The sequence below is a fragment of the Rhineura floridana genome, chromosome 7, assembly GCF_030035675.1.
Source record: "Rhineura floridana isolate rRhiFlo1 chromosome 7, rRhiFlo1.hap2, whole genome shotgun sequence".
NCBI classification, from domain to species: Eukaryota; Metazoa; Chordata; class Lepidosauria; order Squamata; family Rhineuridae; genus Rhineura; species Rhineura floridana.
The window spans coordinates 2,064,051-2,089,355 of NC_084486.1; the positions used below are offsets into that span (position 1 = coordinate 2,064,051).

Consider the following 25,305-nt stretch of genomic DNA (forward strand, 5'->3'; position numbering starts at 1 on the left):
ACCCAATGCTCGGCCATCCACTGAATAAGTGTTCCGTGTAAGTTAAAAGCCAGCATATGTTCCTAAAGGCAACAGAAGCGGGTATAGAGAGAGATCTGACTTTACGTTGTTTTAGCTATTTTCTCTCTCTCTGTCCCCATCCCCGCCCGCTGTTGGAACCAGGATTTCCTCCCCCCCCCCCCTTTAGCTTCCCAGGCCTGACCAACTGTAAGTTTGAGTTTTTTAGTGGAACTGAACGCGAAGATCATAAACAGAGCACAGCAGAGTGCGTGGCTGTCTCATCGTTTTATGAGTCACCTAGGTACAGCGAAAAGGAAAGAGGTGTTGGGGATGGAAACCATCCAGAAGCTTCCCAATTTGCCCTCATTGTCGTATTGACGCTATTCCACGCTGCAGTAGGAGTGCCTGCGGTTGGGTGACTGTCCGTGACGTCACTGTGATGAAAGACACGCCTCCCCCTGCAGAATGGTGGGGCACTTTGGAGAATAAATGACAACTAGAAAGCCTAGACAGGAGTGCTCACACTGTAACGTTTTACACTGGGAGGAACGGAGAGATCTGGGGAACCCCCTGCCCATTTATGCACCACGCCTTTTCAAAACATGTCTTAGTTGTGCGCTGCTGTCCTCCACAGCACAGACTCTTTGGCCACAAGATCGGGAAGTACTGCGGGCTCTCCCGGCTCCTGGACGTCCTCGCGTCAGAACACTCAGAACTCCTTCCTGCAGTTGCTCCGCCCTCCCCTGGGTTTGGCTGGGCCCTGGCTGGAGGCGCCTCTTCGCGCACCGAGCCTCGCTTTGGCTCCGCTGACGCCCGGGCGCCGCTGGGAAGTGCGCTCCAGGCCACAGGAGGAGCCCCGAAGCCAAGCATGTGCCCGCAGCCCCGTCCGCCCCAAGACTACAAGCACTCCAGACGGCCAACGTCTGCCTCGTCTCTGCAAAAAAGTAGTTCCAATACAATGTTTGTTAACTAGGTTATCTAGGTCGTAGAAAATTTTAATGTTGAATTTTATAGCTTTACCACGCTCTACCGTCCTTGTGAATATTGTAATATTGCATTTTTTACAAGTTACTCTTCTGTTAATGTTCCAGCTAGTAACTTTTATAATCCTCCTCAATGAAATTTTTTTGTATTCTTCCGCACCGTTAACCTCAATGGCGGCACCTCAGCCCCTGGCAGGAGGCAGAGAGATGAAATGAATTCCTTTTTAATCAGAAATAATAATAATAATATAAACACACACAAGGCTCCCTCTGCCTCTTTATTTCAGTTTCTCTTTCCAAACTAGAGATGGTGGGGGAGGGCCTGCGGATTCCCCCCTCCCCAATTGCCCCACCTGGTTTCCACACAGGGCTTCAAGGGGGGGGGAGCGTATAAAAAGAAATGTGTGTGTGTGTGTGTCCATCTATTTCCGTGCCCATATTTCTCATGGAGCCTATTGGCAGTGGCCTTGGTGACTTGTGAATGGGAGAGAGGTTTTTCTGAGCACCCTACTTTGTATCTGCTGGGTGTATGATGAGTCCGCAGCAGGCCTCAACTCACCCTCCCCATCTCAGTTCCTGCATTGGCTCTATTCTAGATGCTGAAGTTGTGCTGGCAAGCAAAATATACAAGGATGGCATAGGGTGGAAGTACTGCCTAGGGAAGAAAGGCTCTGAAACAAGCTGGGGAGGGGCTGGTCCAATACATTTTGGCATCTGACACAAATTCAAATGGCATCATTCCCCCACCTTCTACCCCAGGAGGAAAAACAGGAATGAATCATGTATTTGCATCCCTTTAGAAGTGACCAAATTCTGCACAAAAGGCAGGCAGCTACCTCTCCTTGTCAAGGGCAAAGAGTATTATGTTGTGACCCATCAAGGTGCCACCTAATACCCTGTTTTAAAACAATTGGAGGAAGCCTTTGTTGACTTTGACCTCCTTGCCTTGTGGACTGAACTAGCCAGTATAGGCTGAAGGCTTCAGATCCTGTGTTAAATGTTGTGGTGCTAAATTAGTTTAAGCAGAGAGTAACAGCGGTCTGAAATGCGAGTGTGCCAGTGTGTGTGTGCATTTACCTAAGAAAGCAGGCTTTTACCCTACATTGAGATCATTGAGACTTAAGGCTTAGTAAAATAAGAAAAGCTACTTTATTTATAGAAATACATAGTAGATAGAAAGGCATACCTAGTTCTAACTAACTAAGTTGGAGGTGCAACGCCCAGGCATGGGAGTTGACCTATGGCTAGGAGAGAGAGATAAGCTTCCCTAAAGACGTATCAGTCTAGCAGAAAATCAGTCAGAGCATCACAGGAAAGGTAGTCAAGCCTATCCATCTGGAGGACCCTCGCTCTATCTCCCTTCAGGAACATAAAAGAACAAAACGAGTTGCTCTTGCCCCACTTCCAACATTAAAGATACGGAGGCAGGTTTCCCATCCAAACCATTCCTGGAGGATGAACTGGGATGAGCAGGAAGACTGCACTTTCTTCTGATAAACACAAAGAATTATGTTGGGTGGCATGAGAGAGAGAGAGAAGTGGAAGAACTGGTGTTCAGTCTTATCTGAAGCCTTCACTCCTAGCAACAGCCTCCTAAGCAGATGTATCTTGGGTTGATCTTTTTCTAAGTTGCTGCAGCCCTTCCCAGCGGTTCTGTGCATATTTAGGACCATTTTCCAATAGGTTCAAGAGATGGCATGCAGTTTAGGGCCAGAACTGGGAGCTGGGAACTGAGTCTGGCTCATCTGGAAATTGCACTCATGTCCATCATGAAATTATATTCCCAATGTTGGTCTGAGAGTATGAAAAGACAGGAGATTGTGACGAACACTTTATATTCCAGTTCAAATCTTTATATTCTATGCTTTCATATGCTGGGCTTTTATTAATATCATTTTTTGTGAATAAAATGTGCACACCAGTAGCCATGAATCTTCCTTCAACGGCTTGTGCGTCTGTTTCAGGGATATTGCAGTTTTCCATCACTGAGACCCTATATTTTGTTCTTAAGAAAGTGTAGTACTTCCCAGATAACACATTAATTGTATTTGTGATTGCTGCACTATCCACACTTAATGTACATTGATTATGACATATCTCATATCTTTCCTCTTCCCTCATCCACGTTTTTTGAACCATTATTGAGATTAGTTAGGCTTTAGCCCTCTGTATTCTTTCTTGGAAGTAAGCCCGATTGAACACAGTGATACTTGCTTCCAAGTAAACAGGCACAGGATTGTGCAGTTTGTATTGTTTCATACTCCCAAATTTTGCAAGTAATAGGAATTACCAAGGCAATCATACATGGTCAATTTCTTTGCGAGTACAGAATATTAATGAGAAGTCTACAAAAAGAGCAGATAGGGAGTGAGCACTCACATAGGCAAGGCTACTATTATTTATTAATTATTTTATTTATTTATTTATTTATTTATTTATTAAATTTATATCCTGCCCTTTCTCCCAGTAGGAGCCCACTACTACTAGAACAACATCAACCGCTCTCAAACAAACATCTAGGGATGCAGGGAGGGGGCATAGAGCTGTCACTTTTTTGGGATCAGGGTCCCAGCCAAGTCCCTATGTATGAGCCAATCAGTATGAAAACGAAGCATGTTAGTCACTGAGAAGCGTCCTTGTCCTTTCATGCTGACTGGAGCAAATCAGAATGAAAGGAGGTAAGCCAGCCACTCAGAAGACTCTTCTTAGTTAGCTAACACACAGCCACTCATACTGATTGGCTTGCGAGAGAGGGGTGTGTGGCATGACTATCATGAAAGGACCCTGCACATCTGAATTTGCCATTACATTACTGCTCTCAAAGCATAAGAGTAGCCTTGTAGCCACCACACCAGCAAGGCTGCTTTCACCAACTAAATTTGATTTTATCTCTGCCAGAATTGAAAACCGCCTTTTTTCCACCATCTTTTGGATCACACACATTTCCAGACAGAATACTGATCTCAGACCTCACTCTGGCAAGTAGGTGTGACTCAATACATTTGGAGGAAACGGATGTTTAACTTAATGAGCCATCAGTTGTGTTTGTGGATGATCAAACCACATCAAACTTACTGGGAGAGCACCTTTGCATTAAACACTATGTCTGTTCCAGCTTATTTTTATTATTTTCGTTGGAGGTGGTAAGCTCCGGCTCTGCTATGCTGGAGTACACATCAGCCCAATTTTTTTAAAAAGGAGGACTGCTCTAAGCTTTTTAGTTATTTATTCCCCTCCTCTGCACCTATTAATATACGTGGAAGGCCTCAGGTATGGCACTATTTATGCAGGGAGGGGACTTCTGAGAAGTTGGGCACATGGGAAAAGCCCTTAATTACTGACATGGGTATAAAACTTCATCTCATGTATACAGGGAAAACCTACCCCTTTACCACTGTATTTATTGTAGGTTTTGAGCCCAAAAGATTGGCTAAAGAGTGTTAAAGGGTCATTAATCTATATTAAATGGAATTGAGTATTCACTCCTTGAAATACTTTATACTAGACAGTTCAGGAAAGGTACTTTTAAAATGAACAGCGATGGTATAGCAGGGATTGGGAACTTGGTGCCCTCCAGATGTTGCTGGACTCCAGCTCCCATCATCCCTGACCATGGGTCAAACTGGGGCCGACAGAAAATGGAGTCCAACATCATCTGGAGGGGCACAGATTCCCCATCCCTGTTATATATGGTTTCCTGTTAAAAGTGAAAAGAAAACAATCTGACCATTGAAGAGGGAATAAGAACAGAATTCAGACTTTATTAGATGAGCATTTGCAATTGGATCAGGATATAGTATGGAATAAACATAGAGGACTGAGCTCATAGATGTGTGATATAGGAATCTTTTGAACTGTATGTGTATTTTAGATTGGTCCGGAGCAATGGTGGAAGGGGATTTCCCACTCCTTTAATCCATGTTTATGGGTTTATTGCAACAGAATAGCATGAAGTCATGGGGGGGGCATTGAAATCTCCTGTATTCATTGTGATTTCCCCATCCTCACTCAGGAATCTCGGGTTGCTCTAGGTAAGTATTTAATTTGTTCTCCTAAGGCTCATCAACATGGTGGTTTACTGTGTGTTTGAAGCTACTCACTTCCTTGTTAAATTTGCATGGTTCACATGACATTATCGACAAACAGAAGCGACCACAGTTTTCCCCCTGTAAATCCACAGTAACCCAATCCGCTGATAATACAAAAAGTGGAGAAACAAGTCTCCACTCCATTTCTCTAGTGGTTGCAGTTGCTTCGCTCCGATGCTTTTAGGTGGGTGTGTCAATCATTCCCCTCTCCACACCCACTATCTCCTCCTCCCTCCTTTCATTTTGTTTGCTGTGGGCTGACTAGCAACTTCCAGCTGCTCTCGTCCATTCTGCTGTTCTTTTTTATGTTGCTGCAAATGGTGCTCAAACAAAGATTTGTATTTCAGCTGTATCCTACCAACCATAGGCAGGGAAAACACAGGTTTTCCATTTCCGATTTTTTTTTAAAGGAACCTACTGCAGCTGGTAGAACAGACTGATCACACTCGGTCACCTAGCAACCAGAGGGAGTGGAAAGGTATAATTAGTGGGCTGGGGTACAAGGAAACAGCAAGACTAATCCTTCCCAGAGGAATGTCTACTTTTGTGAATGGGAAAAACCAATTGGCAGCTACCATTGAGCAGGAACTGTGTATGGTGCAAATCAATAACAGTGTTTTTGCTACGAAGAAATGATCCCATATAGATGAGCCCCTAGTTTTGTTGTTAGTGTGCTGCCCAGGTTTCCGGCAGAGAACCTGCATTGGACCAATGGCAAGATGTATGATTGCTCCCCCCCCCCCATCTTCCTATAAACCCATTGTTACTACTTTCTTAAAACAAGCTTTTAAGTGACTTCGGTTTAAATGAAAAACATGTATCACAACTGCAGCGGCGTAGTTATCCAGGATCCTGGAGAGTCTTAGACCCTTACTATTTAGGGAGCAGGGTCTCGGCAGGATTCCTATGTCTCCACCATCCTTTCCTGCTGATTGGGGCCAATCAGAGTGAAAGGAGACAAGTCACCATACTTCTCAGTAGCTAACAAACACCCCTTTCATGCTGATTGGCTCCTAGGGACATTATTGTGGGAGAAGGCACATGCAGAAAGGACTGAGGAGTGTGGAGATGATGACAGAGAGTAAGCAAGCAAGCAAGGGAAAGTGGAAGGAGGTGGGGAGGGGAGAACTTGGGCTGAAGGGAACTCCCTGTCTCTCCTGCTGCATGGCCTCCCATTTGTTTTTTGTTAACAAGGATTATATTCTCAACCCAGCAGCAAAAAAAAAAGGGGGGGCAAAAGAGGGGTAAGATGTGTGTTTATGTTCCAGCCCAAAGCCAGTAGTAGTAGGGGAGGAGGAGGGAAAGAGGAAAATACACACGGGTGGGAGGAGAAAATGTGTATGTGTGTGATGGTGTTTCAGCTTTTAATGATGTTCTATATGTGTTTCTTTGTGTCGTGCATGGTAAGGTGAAATGCAAATGAATATGCATACATTTGTATGTGTGTGTGTGTGTGTGTATCAGGAATTTCCATGCTTATGGAAAAACTCATAAGCTCTGCCCATATGCAGTTACTCTAAAGGGAAACTAAAACACGTAATTCTAAAGGCACAATCGCAAACAATTCCAACAAGGAAAAAAGGGGGAAGACAGCAGAAGAAGCCAGTGTGGTCTGACAAAAAGCTTAAAGATGATCTGAAAACAAAGAAGACACATATAGAAATGAGAAGGAAGGCCAGGCCACAAAGGAAGAATACAGACAAGTAGCACAGAATTGCAGGGATAGCGTCAGGAAGGCTAAAGCTGAGAATGAGCTGAGGATAGTGTGGGATGCTAAAAGCAGCAGAAAAGCTTTCTTCTGGTATATCCATAGTAAAAGCCAGAGAAAAGAAATGGCGGTCGACCTACTCAGCGGGGATGGCGAAATCATAACAGGTGAAAGAAAAGGCAGAAGTGCTCAATTCCTTGTTTGCTCAGTCTCCTCCCAAAATAAGGTTTATGATGCCTCTGGTGAACATGAAGTATAAGTGCTTCCAAGGAATTTCAAGGATTGCAGCTTGAGACTGACAGACAAATGGTCAAGGAATACCTAATTACTTTGAAATAGTTCAAATCTCCAGGACAGATGAATTGCATCCTAGAGTACTGAAGGAACTAGCTGAAGAACTCTCAGAATCACCGTCTATTATGTTTGTGAAATCATGGAGGATGAGTGAAGTGCTGGATGACTGGAGGAGGGCTAATGTTGTCCCTATCTTCAAAAAGGGCAAAAAGGAGGAACTTAGAAACTATAGACCAGTCAGCCTAACATCAATCCTTGGGAAAATTCTAGAGCAGATTCTAAAGCGATCAGTCTGGACGCACCTTGAATACAATGCAGTGATTACTAGAAGGCAACATGGATTTATCTAGAACAAATCCTGCCAGACTAATCTTATCTCAGTTTTTGATTGGGAAACCTCCCTGGTAGACTGTGGGAATGCTGTGGACATAATATATATTGACTTCAGCAAAGCTTTTGACAAAGTGCCCCATGATATTCTGATTAGCAAGCTAAATGTGGACTGGATGGAACAACTAGGGGGATTCACAGTTGGCTACAGAGTCGTACTCAAAAAGTGCTTATTAATGGTTCCTTCTCAAACTGGGGGGAGGTAACGAGCAAGGTACCACGGAGCTCAGTCCTGGGCCCAGTGCTCTTCAACATTTTTATTAATGACTTGGATGAGGAGGTGCAAGAAATATTTAAAAAATTTGCAGATGACACAAAATTGGGAGGGACATATAATACCTTGGAAGATAGAAACAAAATTCAAAGTGATCTTGATAGGCTGGAGCATTGGGCTGAACACAAGAGAATGGAATTTAACAGGGATAACTATAAAGTTCTACACTTAGGAAAAAGAAACCAAATGCACAGTTATAAGATGGGGGATACTTGGCTCAGCAATACTACATGCAAGAAGGATCTTGGGTTAGTTGTTGATCACAAGCTGAATAGGAGCCAACAGTGTGATGTGCCTGCAAAAAAAAGCAAATGCTATTTTAGGCTGCATTAACAGAAGTATAGTTTCGAAATTGTGTGAAGTATTGGTTCCCCTCTATTCGGCACTGGTTAGGTCTCGAGTACTGTGTCCAGTTGTGTTCCAGTGTGCAGCAGGCTTTTACCCTGCATTAGGATCACTGAAAATTAAGACCTACTAAAATAAGAAAAACTACTTTATTTATAGAAATACATAGTAGATAGGAAACACATACCTAGTTCTAACTAAGTTGCAGGCACAATGCCCAGACTTCGATATTGCCCTCATGGCTCAGAAGAGAGAGCAAAGACAAAGATGTCTCCTCTCTCTCTGACAAATGAAGAAGAGAAGAAGGAAAGGGCGGAAGGAGGAGGGGCAGATAAGCTTCCCTGAGCATATCAGTCTGCGATGGAAGGAAGTCAATCAGAGCATCACAGGTAAAGGTAGTTAAGCCTGGCCATCTGGAGGACCCTAACTCTATCTCCCTTCTGGAACATAAACAAAAGAACAAAACAGGAGTTGCTCTTGCCCCACTTCCAACAGAAACAAAGCCCTATGTGGAGAGACTGAATGAACTGGGCATGTGTAGCCTTGAGAAGAGAAGACTGAGGGGAGATATGATAGCCCTGTTCAAGTACTTGAAAGGTTGTCATGCAGAGAAGGGCCAGGTTCTCTTCTCGATCATCCCAGAGTGCAGGACACACACACATGTCTAAAATGTGTGGTAAATCGCTTGGAGACCTTTGGATAACAGACAACTAACAAATCTAATTATGCAGCCATTTTACTGCTTCCCATAGGCACATTTCAAAATAAAACCTTACAAAACTTATAGTCCTGAGCTCAGAAATGCTTGCTTAACAACTACGTTTTCATGGTGATACACACAACAGTCAGAGAGAATCGTGAGTTCAAAGTGTAAAACGAGAAAAAAAATCCGGAGCCCTGTTGGACTTTTTTCTGTCAGTGGTCTCATAATTTGTTGAAATTTATTAAAAATCAGCCATATTCACAGAGTACCTGTAATCCTATTACTGATCTTGCCCCATACTCTGACCTTCATCTTTTGCAGTTTAAAAGTTAAACAAAATGCATGGGTCATTTTTAATTAATTTAAGAAATTTAAAATTGAAGTCTATTATAATGTTGGGAACCAACTGTCAGTGTTTTAAAAGCCAGACACACAGCTGTTTGGCTTGGCTAACCAGGTGACCACATCCATGCCAGACTTTTATTTCACTTTAGACAGTCCTGGGAAGTGTAGTTTGTGAAGGGTGCTGAGAGTTGTTGGGAGTATCCTATTCCCCTGACAGAGTGCCAGTGGCCAGAGTGGTTTAACAGTCAGCCCCTCTTCTGGGGATTGTAGCACTGTGAGAGGAATAGGGCCTCTCCTAGTGTCAGGATGCAGGATTGGGGCCCTGACGTTTCAGAAGATGAGGAGAGGGAGGGGGTCATTTGGCCAGAGCCGTGTGAAGAAGACACAGGGGAGGGGGAGGGAATCTCAGAGATAGAACTGTCTGGCAGCGAAGACCTTGAATGTCCAACAGACACACATCCTTCCCGTGAGCTTCCCACGCCTCCTCCCCCTTCGAGCTTAGAGCAGTTGGAGAAGGAGGGAGGGCAAGGGGGAATCCAACCTCCTCCTGATTCAGGGAAAAGCAAGGAGAAGCAGCCAGATGGTTTAGGCCTTGCCCCTCCGCTTTCCCCCATACCTGAACCAGAGTCCTCAGAAGGGGAGGGGGCAGTGGCACCCCCTTCACCACGTACAAGGAGACAGCAAAAGAGGCAGCAAAAGAAGGGGGAGAGGAGGGGTGTGGATGTGAGCACTTTGAGGCGGAGTGAGAGAATTTGTGCTCGATTGCCCCCTTCTTAAGGGACAGGGGGAATAGTGGTTCCTTGTTCTGTCAACTATCTTCTAAGTCGCAGGTTATGTGTTGTACTGAAACTTCATGAGACGGCATAGTCTTTGTCTGGATATTACTTTAATAAAAACTGGTTTGCTTTCACCAACTGGTCTGGTTCCTGAGTCCCAACCTGGATACGACACCTAGCAACTCTAAGCATCCTTCACCTACACTTCCCAGAATTCTTTGGGGGAAGCCACGACTGTCTAAAGTGAAATAAAGGTCTGGTGTGGATGTGGCCAGGGACAGCTTTAGTTTAAATTTGAGTGGGAGACTACATGTGTCTGCTCTAGAATAAAAAGTTGGGGGAAACCCTGAAAAACAATGATACTGTTCACAATGTTTTTCTTTTGAAAAGGAAAGGGGCTTCCCCTCTGCCCAGTGCCCGATCACCCAATCTCCTTCCCTCCCCCTTCCTCTTGTGGCAACACCTGCTATCTCTAAAAATGGAGAATTACATTTTTTAATGTTTGTTGGTGTTCTTCTTACTTTGCTACTTTCCTGTGTTACTGCTGTTTCTACAGAGAATCTAACCTAGCAAATTATATTTCTTTCATTATTCTTCCTAGAAATCTGTGTCAAATGTATTTTTATTAATTTCAAAGCCTTTTTATTGGTCAATATCATATGATGGTGAAGACAGCCTTTTGTATTTCAAACTGGAGGTTATATTCTGTTTCTATTTTGGGTGCATTAACAGTTGAATCTGAAACAGCAGTTTGATTAAAATCAGACTGATTACAATATGTTGCTACTTAAGCAATGACTCTAGCTGTTGGGAAAAAAAAACTTGGCCTGCCCAAGATGTATGTTTTCAGCCTGCTATGCTTAAACCACTTCACTTAAGGAAAAGTGGGTGTGGTCAATTAAAAACATAGAACACACCTAGAATTTTCCTAGAATATATTTCACCTCCCACTGCTTTACCTTGTGCAAACTGAGACACTGCTCATGTCTACTGGAGACTATTCTGCAGAATAGTCAGTGATTATTCCACAATTGTTTTTTGAGTTTTTTAAGTGTAAATTTTGCAAAGTGTTGCTGTACTTCACATATTCACAGAAACAGAAGCAAAACTAAATGATTTACTATAGGAAATGTCACTAAAATTGCAAAGTAAATCAAACGTATTTAACATGACTATCGTAACTATATCAACTGTCTTAATTGTTTCTTCCTCCCTGCTAAAACAAGATCAGCACAGCATGTCTTGTTTCTGTTACTTGGGGTGATAGCAGGTGTGTGGGCATCACTCACCATATGCTCAGAGGCACATGTTACCAAATTCTTCCAAGCTACAAGGGAGGTGGATTAGACTGTGAAAGACCAACCCAAATTGTGTTTGCATTTTGACAAATTTGTAGGGCAGTACAATATTTCAGAGAGGAGGCCAGGTCTCCTGCTCCCTTGGTGCATTTACTATAGCTGCCCAATTCCCCTGCTTTTTAAAGTTTGATAGAAATATCTGTTGGCTATAGGTACGTTGGGGAAGGGTTTTTTGACTATTAGTGAAAAATACATACTTTTTAACATTGGGATAATATCATGTGCAAGTACTGCATTATTTTTAGGGTAGACAACTACCCTGTTCTCTCTTCTCCCACCATTCTTTTTCTTGTATCCCTCATTGCCAAAATGTAAATGGTTAGCTCCAAAGCTGTCTTTTTTGTTTTGGTGTGTTCGCCTGTGATGCTACAGATGGGAGAGAAATTTGCTTCAGACCATATCTTAATTTGAACTTGTCTAATTTGCAGTATTTGAACCAATACTTAAACACAGCTATCCTTTGAAATCCACACGTTTCTGAATTTTGCAATTCAGTTCACCATCCCCAAAATGCTTTTGATGTGCAAAACATGTGCACAAAAATGTGTATATTAGTGAAAGTAACATGCAGATATGCATTATATTAGGGGAAATGGCTTGCAAAAATGCATATATTAGGCAAAACTGTTTACAAAAATGTGCATATTTGGAAAAATGCATGAACATTTTTCATGTAGATATTAAACAAAAAGGTTTGCAAAGTGGTGCAGAAATGGGGTGAACTGAACATAAGACTGGAAAAATAAGAGATACCAAAATGGACAGATTCTTACATCCCTTGATATGGAAGCCTTGTTTTTATGGACAAGACTCACCAGGGATAGGTTATAGGCTTAGCCATTGTTCTTTCACTCTTAAGTTTCTTCCAAAAAAGTGAATTGTTTCTATTTACCCTATGGAGAAAATTAAAGTTCGGAATCTGGTCTCTACCACTGATACGAGGTAGCCTGGCAACCATTGGAATATCTCTTTGGTTGGTTAGTTGCTTAAGGCTTTGCATCTCATATGCTGCTAAAATGGCTCTCTTGACCCTTTCATTGTGGCACGAGACAAGGAAAATGCCTGTGGTCAAGCTGTTAGTTACAGTTGTATATGTCCCCCATAGCAGCCTGCAAAGTTAAAAGAGCTTCCTCCTTTGCAAACACAAACAAGCCATTTCCTCAGCTCAGTTGATAAAGATCTGGTACCTCATTTAAGACCATGTTAGCTGATGGTCATGAATAATTTGTTTGAGTCTCAGAGCTCAAAGGTTAATTTAATAAAAGGATCAGCTCACATTCTGAGCAATGATTGATGCAGAGATAAATTCACTGTTCTTAAGCTTATCAGCAAATGAGGTTCACAGGTGTTGCTTTTAGCTGATTTTTATCTACTAGAAAAATAAATATGACATTACCTCAGATGATATAAATTAATACTGTATGATGATACAAAGCAACTTAATTGACACAGTTTTTTAAAACTAACATACATAGGCATATTATTACTATTTCCTATAATCAAGAGGTGCACACAGAGTATTAGTGATGTCTTCAACAAAGAACTCCTTTTCACAGGAAAGCTCCAGCCCAAACTGCATGTTACATTAAACAGACTATTAAAAGCATGCTTAAGCTGGCCACTTTAATTTGAAAGGAAATGCAGCCATGCAGGGCTCAAATCTGGATCATTTGATATCTAATGATATTTTATTTCAGTATTTGATATTTGACAGTATTTAATAGTTGCCAGGTCACAGCATTTGACTGTATCTGATATTTGACATCTTATGTGATTTCATACCTGATAACAGCCACAATCAAAACAATCAAGAAATGCCAACAAGACTAAAATACTCAAAATATAACATTTAAATTTAAACATCATTTCAAAATGTTATTATGGTGAATTTCACATTCAAAATATGAATGATGAAGCTGGACATTTTGATTAATGTTGGATATTTGTGAATATTTACTGCAACTCATCTCAAGATTGCTTCTGGGCATGAAGGCCAGGAGGAAAGCCCAGCTCATTGGAACCTGCAGCAGTTTCTGCCCACGGGGAGACGGTCATGGGCTTGGCACAACATAAGGTGAATTCAGCCTGAATCTGCCTGTGGCACATAACTGGAAGTGTAGCTTGATGGATTCAAACTGGATGTCTCAAGATCATGAAGCTGGCATCAGAGAAACATGCCGTGCAATCTTTTCATTTCAAATTTAACAGGATTTCAAATCTGGGCAAGTATTTATTTTGGCATCAATATATATACTAATGTATATTTGTATGTCCTTGCAAATGGATTTTATGTGAGAACAAACACTTGATCAGTTTGGGAAAGAGCGGAAGCCAATGTTTAAAAACGTGGCTGTCCCCCATGCTACAACCACTTGAACTATAGAAAGAATAGCCTTGGCTGACAGCCTAACAATCTCGGACAAGTTTGTAAAACCGGAAGCTTAGGAGATGAAAGGGGAAAAAGTTGTCTATCAGATGAAGTATTGTAGAGACATCGGTCCGCTCTTGTCCCCTGCTTGCTTGATTTCTGAATATGACTCATATTGAGGGGTCCTGGGGCTGGTGTCAAGGGACAGCATGGTTGGGCATCTGCCCTCACCCCAGTAGGGAATCCTTTGACAAGGGGCCTCTTCACTACTGCAGCCTGTTTGTTCACTCACCTCTCTCTCTGGCCCATACAATGGTGGTGAGAGGGAGGAGTAGTGGATGCCACTGCCTGCTTGCTCATTGGCTCTCCACCTGGCAAGCAAACACATGGTAGCAACGAAGAAGAATGAGAGGAGCAGCTGATGATAATGACAGTGAGAAAGTAGGCTCACTGATGGAGGAGGAGCCCGGGGAGTGTGAAGAATGTTTAGCCAAACTTTCTGATTAAGTTTGGTAACCTCATGGATTGCTACTACAGATCAGTATAGCTATTACTATACACGTTTCCCAGGGTTTTGAGACCCTCAGGAAGAACAAACATCAGCATAAGACTCAGGGCTATGGAGTCGGTACACCAAACCTTCGACTCCGACTCCTCTATTTTTCTACTGTCCGACTCCGACTCTGACTCCACCCAAAACTACTTCCAACTCCACAGCCCTGGAAAGGGCTGTAAATGTCTTTTTAAATTGGAAGCTCTCATAGGAGCATTTTTATCGCTGCCTGAATATGTGCTGATCTTGGCATCACAGCATTTGTCTTCATCTGGGTCCTGTGTCATACACTGACACACAAAATGTTTTCCATCTTGAGTTATGGTGAAATGCTCAACTACAGCTGACTTCATGGGAAGCTTCTTTGACATTTTGAATTTATATTTTAAAAAATTTGTCAATCAAAATTTATTTTGAAGCCGGAGTCGGTACATTTCTACCGACTCCGACTCTGACTCCAACTCAACTCAAAATTGCTTCCGACTCCGACTCCATGACTCCGACTCCACAGCCCTGATAAGACTCTCTTCATCCTTTATGAGGAAACACTGTCTACCACATTTCCTTCTCCAAAGGCATCCTGATTTTAAACATGACATTTGTGTATTGCCTCCAAGTCGATTCCAACTTATGGCGACCCTATGAATAGCTGAGAGGCACTGACTAGCCCAAGGTCACCCAGTGAACTTCAGGGCTATGTGGGGATTCAAACCCTGGTCTCCCAGGTCGTAGTATATTTTTGATGTGCAAAGGCCAAGATGCTTACTCTGCATTGGTAAAAAGACATTATAAATAAGAACAAGGAGAAGGGATGATAATAGCAGGAAATGAAAGGAACACATTACCCTAAACCTACTGAGGATGATTTTAAAATCACAAAAAGACTGAATTTATAGAACTGGGTGGCAGACTAGGTGGTTTGGGAAAATGCTATGTATTGCTATTAATTCCAGCCACACTATATATCCTTGGCAGGCAAATTGCTTGTTAATGACCCAGGATGTTCAGAGAATGGTTTCTGGATACAGAATCCAAGGAATGTGAATCTCTGGAATGTGAAGGTGGGGGGGGGAAAGAAGACACACCTTGCCTGCCCCTCCCTGCCAGCTAAGGGTGCTGCACCATAGGACTCCCTGTCTCATTTCCCCTGTGTGTATTAAAATGATAGGGACTGGTGTAGTGGAGCACAGCTCCAGGCTTTTTTCAGAGCAGGAGTGATGATATCATCTGCCACCGCACCAGGATAACTAACAGACTCTCCTTGTTCTGGCAAGGGAATGAGGTGATGAGATCATGTGCATTTCTAATTAAAAGCTAAAGGTTGTATTTCAGCTGGTTTGAAATCTTTTGATAAAGCTCAATGCATTTTACATAACATAAGAACATAAGAAGAGCCTGCTGGATCAGGCCAGTGGCCCATCTAGTCCAGCATCCTGTTCTCACAGTGGCCTACCAGGTGCCTGGGGGAAGCCCGCAAGCAGGACCCGAGTGCAAGAACACTCTCCCCTCCTGAGGCTTCCGGCAACTGGTTTTCAGAAGCATGCTGCCTCTGACTAGGGTGGCAGAGCACAGCCATCATGGCTAGTAGCCATTGATAGCCCTGTCCTCCATGAATTTGTCTAATCTTCTTTTAAAGCCATCCAAGCTGGTGGCCATTACTGCATCTTGTGGGAGCAAATTCCATAGTTTAACTATGCGCTGAGTAAAGAAGTACTTCCTTTTGTCTGTCCTGAATCTTCCAACATTCAGCTTCTTTGAATGTCCACGAGTTCTAGTATTATGAGAGAGGGAGAAGAACTTTTCTCTATCCACTTTCTCAATGCCATGCATAATTTTATACACTTCTATCATGTCTCCTCTGACCCGCCTTTTCTCTAAACTAAAAAGCCCCAAATGCTGCAACCTTTCCTCGTAAGGGAGTCGCTCCATCCCCTTGATCATTCTGGTTGCCCTCTTCTGAACCTTTTCCAACTCTATAATATCCTTTCTGAGATGAGGCGACCAGAACTGTACACAGTATTCCAAATGCGGCCGCACCATAGATTTATACAACGGCATTATGGTATCGGCTGTTTTATTTTCAATACCTTTCCTAATTATTGCTAGCATGGAATTTGCCTTTTTCACAGCTGCCGCACACTGGGTCGACATTTTCATCGTGCTGTCCACCACAACCCCGAGGTCTCTCTCCTGGTCGGTCACTGCCAGTTCAGACCCCATGAGCGTATATGTGAAATTAAGATTTTTTGCTCCAATATGCATAATTTTACACTTGTTTATATTGAATTGCATTTGCCATTTTTCCGCCCATTCACTCAGTTTGGAGAGATCTTTTTGGAGCTCTTCGCAATCCCTTTTTGTTTTAACAACCCTGAACAATTTAGTGTCGTCAGCAAACTTGGCCACTTCACTGCTCACTCCTAATTCTAGGTCATTAATGAACAAGTTGACAAGTACAGGTCCCAATACCGATCCTTGAGGGACTCCACTTTCTACAGCCCTCCATTGGGAGAACTGTCCGTTTATTCCTACTCTCTGCTTTCTGCTTCTTAACCAATTCCTTATCCACAAGAGGACCTCTCCTCTTATTCCATGACTGCTAAGCTTCCTCAGAAGCCTTTGGTGAGGTACCTTGTCAAACGCTTTTTGAAAGTCTAAGTACACTATGTCCACTGGATCACCTCTATCTAATATGCTTGTTGACACTCTCAAAGAATTCTAATAGGTTACTGAGACAGGACTTTCCCTTGCAGAAGCCATGCTGGCTCTGCTTCAGCAAGGCTTGTTCTTCTATGTGCTTAGTTAATCTAGCTTTAATAATACTTTCTACCAGTTTTCCAGGGACAGAAGTTAAGCTAACTGGCCTGTAATTTCCGGGATCCCCTCTGGATCCCTTTTTGAAGATTGGCGTTACATTTGCCACTTTCCAGTCCTCAGGCACGGAGGAGGACCCGAGGGACAAGTTACATATTTTAGTTAGCAGATCAGCAATTTCACCTTTGAGTTCTTTGAGAACTCTCGGGTGGATGCCATGCGGGCCCGGTGATTTGTCAGTTTTTATATTGTCCATTAAGCTTAGAACTTCCTCTCTCGTTACCACTATTTGTCTTAGTTCCTCAGAATCCCTTCCTGCAAATGTTAGTTCAGGTTCAGGGATCTGCCCTATATCTTCCACTGTGAAGACAGATGCAAAGAATTCATTTAGCTTCTCTGCAATCTCCTTATCGTTCTTTAGGACACCTTTGACTCCCTTATCATCCAAGGGTCCAATTGTCTCCCTAGATGGTCTCCTGCTTTGAATGTATTTATAGAATGTTTTGTTGTTGGTTTTTATGTTCTTAGCAATGTGCTCCTCAAATTCTTTTTTAGCATCCCTTATTGTCTTCTTGCATTTCTTTTGCCAGAGTTTGTGTTCTTTTTTATTTTCTTCATTTGGACAAGACTTCCATTTTTTGAAGGAAGACTTTTTGCCTCTAAGAGCTTCCTTGACTTTGCTTGTTAACCATGCTGGCATCTTCTTGGCCCTGGCGGTACCTTTTCTGATCTGCGGTATGCACTCCAGTTGAGCTTCTAATATAGTGTTTTTAAACAACTTCCAAGCATTTTCGAGTGATGTGACCCTCTGGACTTTGTTTTTCAGCTTTCTTTTTACCAATCCCCTCATTTTTGTGAAGTTTCCTCTTTTGAAGTCAAATGTGACCGTGTTGGATTTTCGTGGCAATTGGCCAGTTACATGTATGTTTAATTTAATAGCACTGTGGTCACTGCTCCCAATCGGTTCAACAACACTTACATCTCGCACCAGGTCCCGGTCCCCACTGAGGATTAAGTCCAGGGTTGCCGTCCCTCTGGTCGGTTCCATGACCAACTGATCTAGGGAATAGTCATTTAGAATATCTAGAAACTTTGCTTCTTTGTCATGACTGGATCACATATGCAGCCAGTCTATGTCCGGGTAGTTGAAGTCACCCATTACTACCACATTTCCTAGTTTGGATGCTTCCTCAATTTCATATCTCATCTCAAGGTCTCCCTGAGCATTTTGATCAGGGGGACGATAGATCGTTCCCAGTATTAAGTCCCTCCTGGGGCACGGTATCACCACCCACAACGATTCTGTGGAGGAGTCTGCCTCTTTTGGGGTTTCGAGCTTGCTGGATTCATTGCCTTCTTTCACGTATAGAGCGACTCCGCCACCAATACGTCCTTCCCTGTCCTTCCGATATAGTTTATATCCAGGGATAACCGTATCCCACTGGTTTTCTCCATTCCACCAGGTCTCGGTTATGCTCACTATATCAATGCTCTTCTCCAAGACCAAGCACTCCAGTTCTCCCATCTTGGTTCGGAGGCTCCTAGCATTAGCGTACAGGCACTTGTAAGCAGTGTCTCTCTTCAAGTGTCTTTGGCACTTGTGGTTAGGCCTGTGGTAATTTTGCTCTTCTGAATTTATATCCTGTGCCCCTGCTCTCACAATGCCTACTTCTAGGCCTACCCCTTTTAAAATTTCATCATTTCTTTGGTTTTTATCCCAGGGGGGAGGTTTATTCCAAACCGGACCTTTCTCAGCTCCTGTCGGGTTTCCCCCCTCAGTCAGTTTAAAAGCTGCTCTGCTACCTTTTTAATTTTAAGTGCCAGCAGTCTGGTTCCATTCTGGTTCAAGTGGAGCCCGTCCCTTTTGTACAGGCCCGGCTTGTCCCAAAATGTTCCCCAGTGCCTAACAAATCCAAACCCTTCCACCCGACACCATCGTCTCATCCACGCATTGAGACTGCGAAGCTGGGCCTGTCTGGCTGGTCCTGCGCGTGGAACTGGTAGCATTTCAGAGAAAGCCACCTTGGAGGTCCTGGCTTTCAGCATCCTACCTAGCAACCTAAATTTTGCTTCCAGGACCTCACGGCTGCATTTCCCCATGTCGTTGGTGCCAACGTGCACCACGACCACTGACTCCTCCCCAGCACTGTCTACCAAACTATCTAAACGACGGGCGATATCCGCAACCTTCGCACCAGGCAGGCAAAACACCTTGCGGTCTACACGCCCATCACACACCCCACTGTCTATGTTCCTAATGATCGAATCACCCACTACAAGGATCCCTCCACCCCCTGGAGATATATCCTCGGCACGAGAGGATAGCTGCTCATCCCCCAAGGAATGGGTCGCTTCCAAGGGATCGTTTCCCTCTTCCTCAGCTGGATGCTCTCCTTCCCCAAGACCATCGTTCTCCATGATAGCAGAAGAGCTATCATCGTTGGAGTGGGACACAGCTATAACGTCCCTGAAGGCCTCCTCCACAAACCTCTCTGCCTCTCTCAGCTTTTCCAGGTCCACCACCTTGGCCTCAAGGAAATGAAGTCGTTCCCAGAGAGCCAGGAGCTCATTGCACCGAGAGCACACCCACGACTTCTGTCCAACAGCCAGATAGTCGTACATGCTGCAGGCATTTTAGAAGTTGAAGTTATTCTATAAACTATGACTGATGTCCTATTGGATTGGGTATTAACCTATGTACTGGAGCTCCTTGAGGGGCAGCATATGTATGTATACGTATATATGATTCAACCCAGGTATCTGCACTTTTGGACCTTGCTTGGGGAGGTTACTATGGGGATTACCATGAGCAGCTCATGAACTTGAAAAAGCTAGGAAAGCAGCTCTTTGCTCTGGATTGGAAGGAAGATTTTTTGGGATGTGTGTGTGTGCTTTGGTTCCTCTCTAGAAATATGATGTGGACTCCATGAACTTGCTGCTTGGAGAAGTTCTATGCTGTTTGCTTCCACTTATGCTCTGTTTGTACATAAATCCAAATATTACATAAACTCCTTAAGGCTTCAATGCTAAAAAAAAGAAAAGGGAAAAGTAAACCTGGGTAAGTGCTATCTCTGGAACGTCTCCCTATTTCAGCAAGTGGGATATGCATAACTGTATTACTAGGTAGCAATCAAATTAAGTATATGCAGTACATCTGTACTGTGTCTTTGGCCACTAATGTCTCCACATAAGATATAACCCTGCCTTCTTTCCTTTGGACAGAATTCCATGCCTGTTTTACTTGTTCGGTGAGTTAATGCATTGCCATTGTTTCCCATATTTTCAAGCCATTACTATGTAGAAATGATTGTTGTTGGAATAGGCAAACTTGCATGTTCACTTTAAGGGATATTTGGGGAAATATCCCATGTACCTGTTTACCATGATGTAACTTCCTAATGGGTGGGATTAGTTACCTGGCTTCCTCCTCCTTTGTCCTGGAGATTTTTGAATAATTTCCATTGCTGATCTCCATTGCCGCACGGCAGATGCTCTCCTCTGAGAGCATCACTACAAAAGACTAAGATGGGCTAAGTCTTCTACTTTTATCTTTCATCTAAGCTAGAGCCTACGTTTCTGAACATATGGAAGGTTGTGAGTAAATATTCTTTATCTTTTACCTAAGAAGATTGTGTATGTTGTTATTTGTGCCTAGGGAAGGTGCGGACTGGTTTTATCTCACTCTGCTGCTTGCAATTTTATATCTCTGCTAAGAAATAGGACCACAAAACTTAGTTCCTATTTCATTTTATATTTTTAAAATACCAAACAATTGTGTGTGTTTCTGCATGTGCGCATGAGCATAAACGTCTAGTTTTCAGCTATACATAACTTCACTAATGCAGATGTATAGTCATCTGGGGTCTCGCCCTTTACTATTTGGGAGCAGGGTCCCTATGTCTTCAGCATCCAATGAGCCAATCACTATGAAAGGGGAATGTGTTAGCCATTGACAAGAGTCTTCTAACATGCTTTCTTGTTCTTTCCTGCTGATTGGAGTCAATCAGAGTGAAGGAAGACTCTTTTTAGTAGCTAACATGCTCCCCTTTCATGCTGATTGGCTCCTGACATTTCTTATTGTGGGGGAAGGCATTAACAAGGATCTCATTCAACAAAAAAGGGGAGGGGTATGGCTGTGACTATGATGAAGGGACCTTGCACTTCTGAATTTGCCACTATACTCATTCATTTCATTGATGATCACTCGTGGCCGAGTAAGATTGTCTTCCAGGGTAAGGTCTTTAATGCTGGGTCCGTAAGTGACTGTGGAGGCCAATTCTGGATCCACACAGCCTTCCACAGTGAGGACATAGGTTTCCAGATGGAAGATGGTCACGATAAGGATTTGCTTGACGTGCCGTCCGCTTGGCTCGTTTGTCCCTTTCTCCCTGCACTTGTGCTTCTTCAAAGTCCATAGCACCTTTGATAATGGCTGACCTCCAATTGGGATGCTCATGGGCCAAGGCTTCCCAGTTCTCGATGCTCATGTTACATTTTTTTAGATTAGCTTTGAGAACATCTTTAAAACTCTTTTGCTGTCCACCGATGTTCCATTTTCCATCCTTAAAAAAAGGTATCCCCACAGTTATAGTGTGAGTCGTTTCCAACTCTTAGGGTGACATCTTGCGACGTTTACTAGGCAGAATGTTTATATGGGGTGGGATAGCCAGTTCCTTCCCCGGCCTTTCTTTACCCCCCAGCATAAGCCGGGTGCTCATCCTTAAGTTGGGAGTAAAGTAGCTGCTTTAGAAGACGGTGATCAGGCATTCGAACAACATGGCTGGTCCAGCTAAGTTGATGTTGAAGGATCATTGTTTCAACACTGGTGGTCCAATGAATACAGTTCTCTATGGAGGTCTGAGGTAATTTTGTCCATAGTGGTGAACAAGCTGTAGGAGTCACATATGGTCTATACCCAAGTTTCCTGTTCTTGCTGTAGCTTAGTGGCCATGTTTTATTGTGTATTTTAATTATGGATATTTATATTTTAATTACTTGTGTAACTTGATTTTTATATTTTGTGAACTGCTTAGAAGCCTATTTGGCATTAAGTGGTATATAAATTAAATAACAATAATAGTAATTATGATGATGGTGAAATTTTGGCAGAAGTCAGTGACTGTATCCCCTATCTTTTTCACTGTGGGGCATTCCCACTAAGATGTACATAATTATCTGTATATAGACAGCCAGTGTATAGTGGTTAGAGTGTCAGACTAGGACCTGGGAGACCAGGGTTCAAATCTCCACTCAGCCATGAATCTTTCTGGGTGACCTTGGATCAGTCAGAGCCTCTCAGCCTAACCTACCTCACAGGGTTGTTGTGAGGATAAAATGGAGAGGAAGGGGAACCACGTACAGTATACCACCTTGAGCTCCTTGGAGGAAAGGTGGGATATAAATGTAATGCATAAATATATAAACTATAACGCCTCCAGTACTATTAGCTATAGTATGAATGTATAGTGACACGGTGCAGTGGTTGCGTAGTGCCTGCAACGGATTTTCATGTTCATGTTTGCACAAGTGAATGAAGTCCAGATAAGAATGTTCTTTGTCCAAAGTCTCACTCAGGACATTCTCTCAAGTGTGGACTTGACAGGCATTATCATTTTGGAGGGTGTTTGGCAGATTTTATATCATTGTGATATAAGATTTTTCTTTCATTTTTAAAGATAGCTGCACCCAATGAAGACTTGAGTGACTGCTTAGTTGTCATTTGATGTGAGCTGCTTTAACCTTTCCCAAAATTTCTGTATAGGATAGAAGACATTTGTCATCCAGTAGGTCTGTGTATTTTTGTTTCTTTCCAGATGTAGAAATCCCAAGGATTATCTTCAACTTCAAATTCAACATCAGCGGGATAAATCAGGGACCAGTCGTTTCTGCCAGTGTTCCCAGGTGATTATACTGTATTTTATAACCGGTCAGTGTGTGTGTGTGTGTGTGTGTGTGCGTGCGTGCGTGCGTGCGTGCATGTGTGTGTGTGTCCCCCAAATCAAGCTATCAACTGGATAGTAACTAGGTCCTTGTTGTTCTGCATGTTTTGGAGAAACAGCAGCCTGATCTGATTTCACTGAATGTAACCTTCTTTCTAGGGGAAAAATGGGGAATGCACAAAGGACACAGAAGAAGGATAGAAGAAGGAATAAGGCATTTGCTCAAAATTACCTTGTGCAGCTAGCCTTTGCTGCCTTTACTATACTGAGCTGAGTTTCAAAGACTGCCATGTATTTGTTTCTGCACTGAAGTTTCTTAAATGGTGTAATTACCCAGCTATTAAAAGAAGTAAGCTTTGCAAAAAGACTGATAGATGGATGGACCAACCACCCAGCCAACAAAATGTAGAGCTCAGTTCATCAACAAGTTTATTTAGATAAGCAACTGACACCTTGGAAGAGCTCAGCCGCAAGCTAATTCAGCCTGGATTTTACAAACATGGCTGGAGAGGGGGGGAGATGACAAATTATTTTGCCATAATTTATGGCATTATACTGTGTTTTTATGGTTTTTGTTTTAACATAGATTTATGATTATTATTTGCAGGGCTGGCCTTAGGGGTGGGTGAGCTGGGTGGTCGCCTGGGGTGCCATCTGAGTCCAGTGACTGTGTTTTTTGAATGAACTGTCTGCAGGGAGCTAAGGTGGCAAAAAGAGAGTGTCTTGAACCTTTTCTTCAGGCTTCTACAGGTTGTTTGTGTGCTAACTACAAAAACGATCTCCTTCAATTAGCTTTAAAGGAAGTTTCTTTTTCAGTTTCCACTTTGGTGTCATTTGTGTTAAGTAAAAATAAATGGAACACAGCTTTATTTTGAGGCAATGTTACCGAGCAGTTAGCACTTCACATACTACAAAAGCTATAAGCTTTATATAAGTAACAATACAATTGAGCCATAAGTTGTAAGAGGTCAGAGCTGTATAACATTTCTTTATTATTTTTTAAGATAAAAATAATGGATTTTCTAAAATAAAGAATGCTTACCAAAGATAGGAAATGGTACAAAACGAAACATATTAAAAGTAAAATCTGTGTTGTATTCTGAGCCATTGCTCAGAATGTGTTTTTTCAAGCTTTGGCTTGTGCAAGCTGAAGCACAGAGTCTAAGAGATCAATGTTTTGAGCAATGTCGTTCTTGATGGATAAGAGAGCAAGTGGTGTGAGCCTCTCATCTGCCGTGTATCCTTGGGAGGCTGGAAGGGCGGGACATGCTTTAGCTAGGCCTGCAGTAGGGATGGGGGACAAATTAGATTCCATTTGCACTTAAAGCCGAATCTATCACGTTTGTACTTTTTGAAACAATGTGAGAACCAAGACACAGCCATCCTTCGAAATGCAGACTGCTCCAAATTTTGTGATGCAGTTCTGCAACCAAGCAATGTTTACAAAAATGCATATATTAGGGGAAGTGTGTACAGAATAAATATATTGGTGAAAATAACATACAAAGATGCATCATAGGATAAATTGCTTGCAAAAAGTGTGTACACTAGTAAAAACCGCCTACAAAAATGTATTTACTAAGAGAAATTAGCACTAAAATGCTGAGGAATATTCATGAGGATTTTTTTTAAAAAAAATCACAAATTGCTGCAGAAATATGGAGAACTAAATTTAAGATTAGAAAAATGAGAAACTGAGATAAGTTGACAGATCTTTTCATCCCTAGCCTGCAGCCTGGGATGCCAATAGGATTTCCTGGGCCCAGTACACGGCATGTAGGTAAGGTCTGCTACATTCCCACCCAGCAGACAAGAACTGCTGTTTATGTACATATATTACCAGTATGAACAGTTATTTTGAATCCATAGCCTTGATTTAAGACATGGGTTCCTAAACTGTGGTCTGCAGACTGTAGAGTTGCCAGGTCTCCAGTTTTCACCCAGAGACTCTGGTTTTTGGGGGTCTTCTCCACGTCTCCAGTTGAGACACCTTAATCTCCAGACTCTTAGCTTTCATTTTTTAAAAAATAATTTTTTAGGTGGTTTGGTTCAAAAGATATAAATCAAATTGTCAGAACCCCCCTACCCAACTTCTGTTACTACAGGCTGCTCTAATCCCTGCCTTTCAGGTTTTTAGCCAATAAGTGAAGTCAGGGTTGTGATTGACAAGATTTGTTGACCCCCAGGCAATATCTAAACCCCATATCAAGTTCTGAGAACAGTTTCCTTTTCCTACTTGTCTTACGTCAAGAATTCAGCACCATAGAGAGTACTTTCTCTGTACAGGATTGGGAGTTGCTTCTGAGTAAAAATGCATAGGATTGCACTACAACAGAAGATCCCAGCAGGATCTTTGTGGGCATACAC

General features: G+C 42.7%; 1 long non-coding RNA gene across 1 annotated transcript; it reads left to right on the forward strand.

Annotated features, from left to right (window-relative positions):
- Window positions 1-718: 718 nt before the first annotated feature.
- On the forward strand, window positions 719-23,236 carry LOC133388302 (uncharacterized). The gene is made up of 3 exons (XR_009763725.1): window positions 719-944; window positions 22,813-22,900; window positions 23,098-23,236. It is a non-coding gene; the product is annotated as an uncharacterized LOC133388302 (long non-coding RNA).
- The last annotated feature ends 2,069 nt before the right edge of the window (window positions 23,237-25,305 follow it).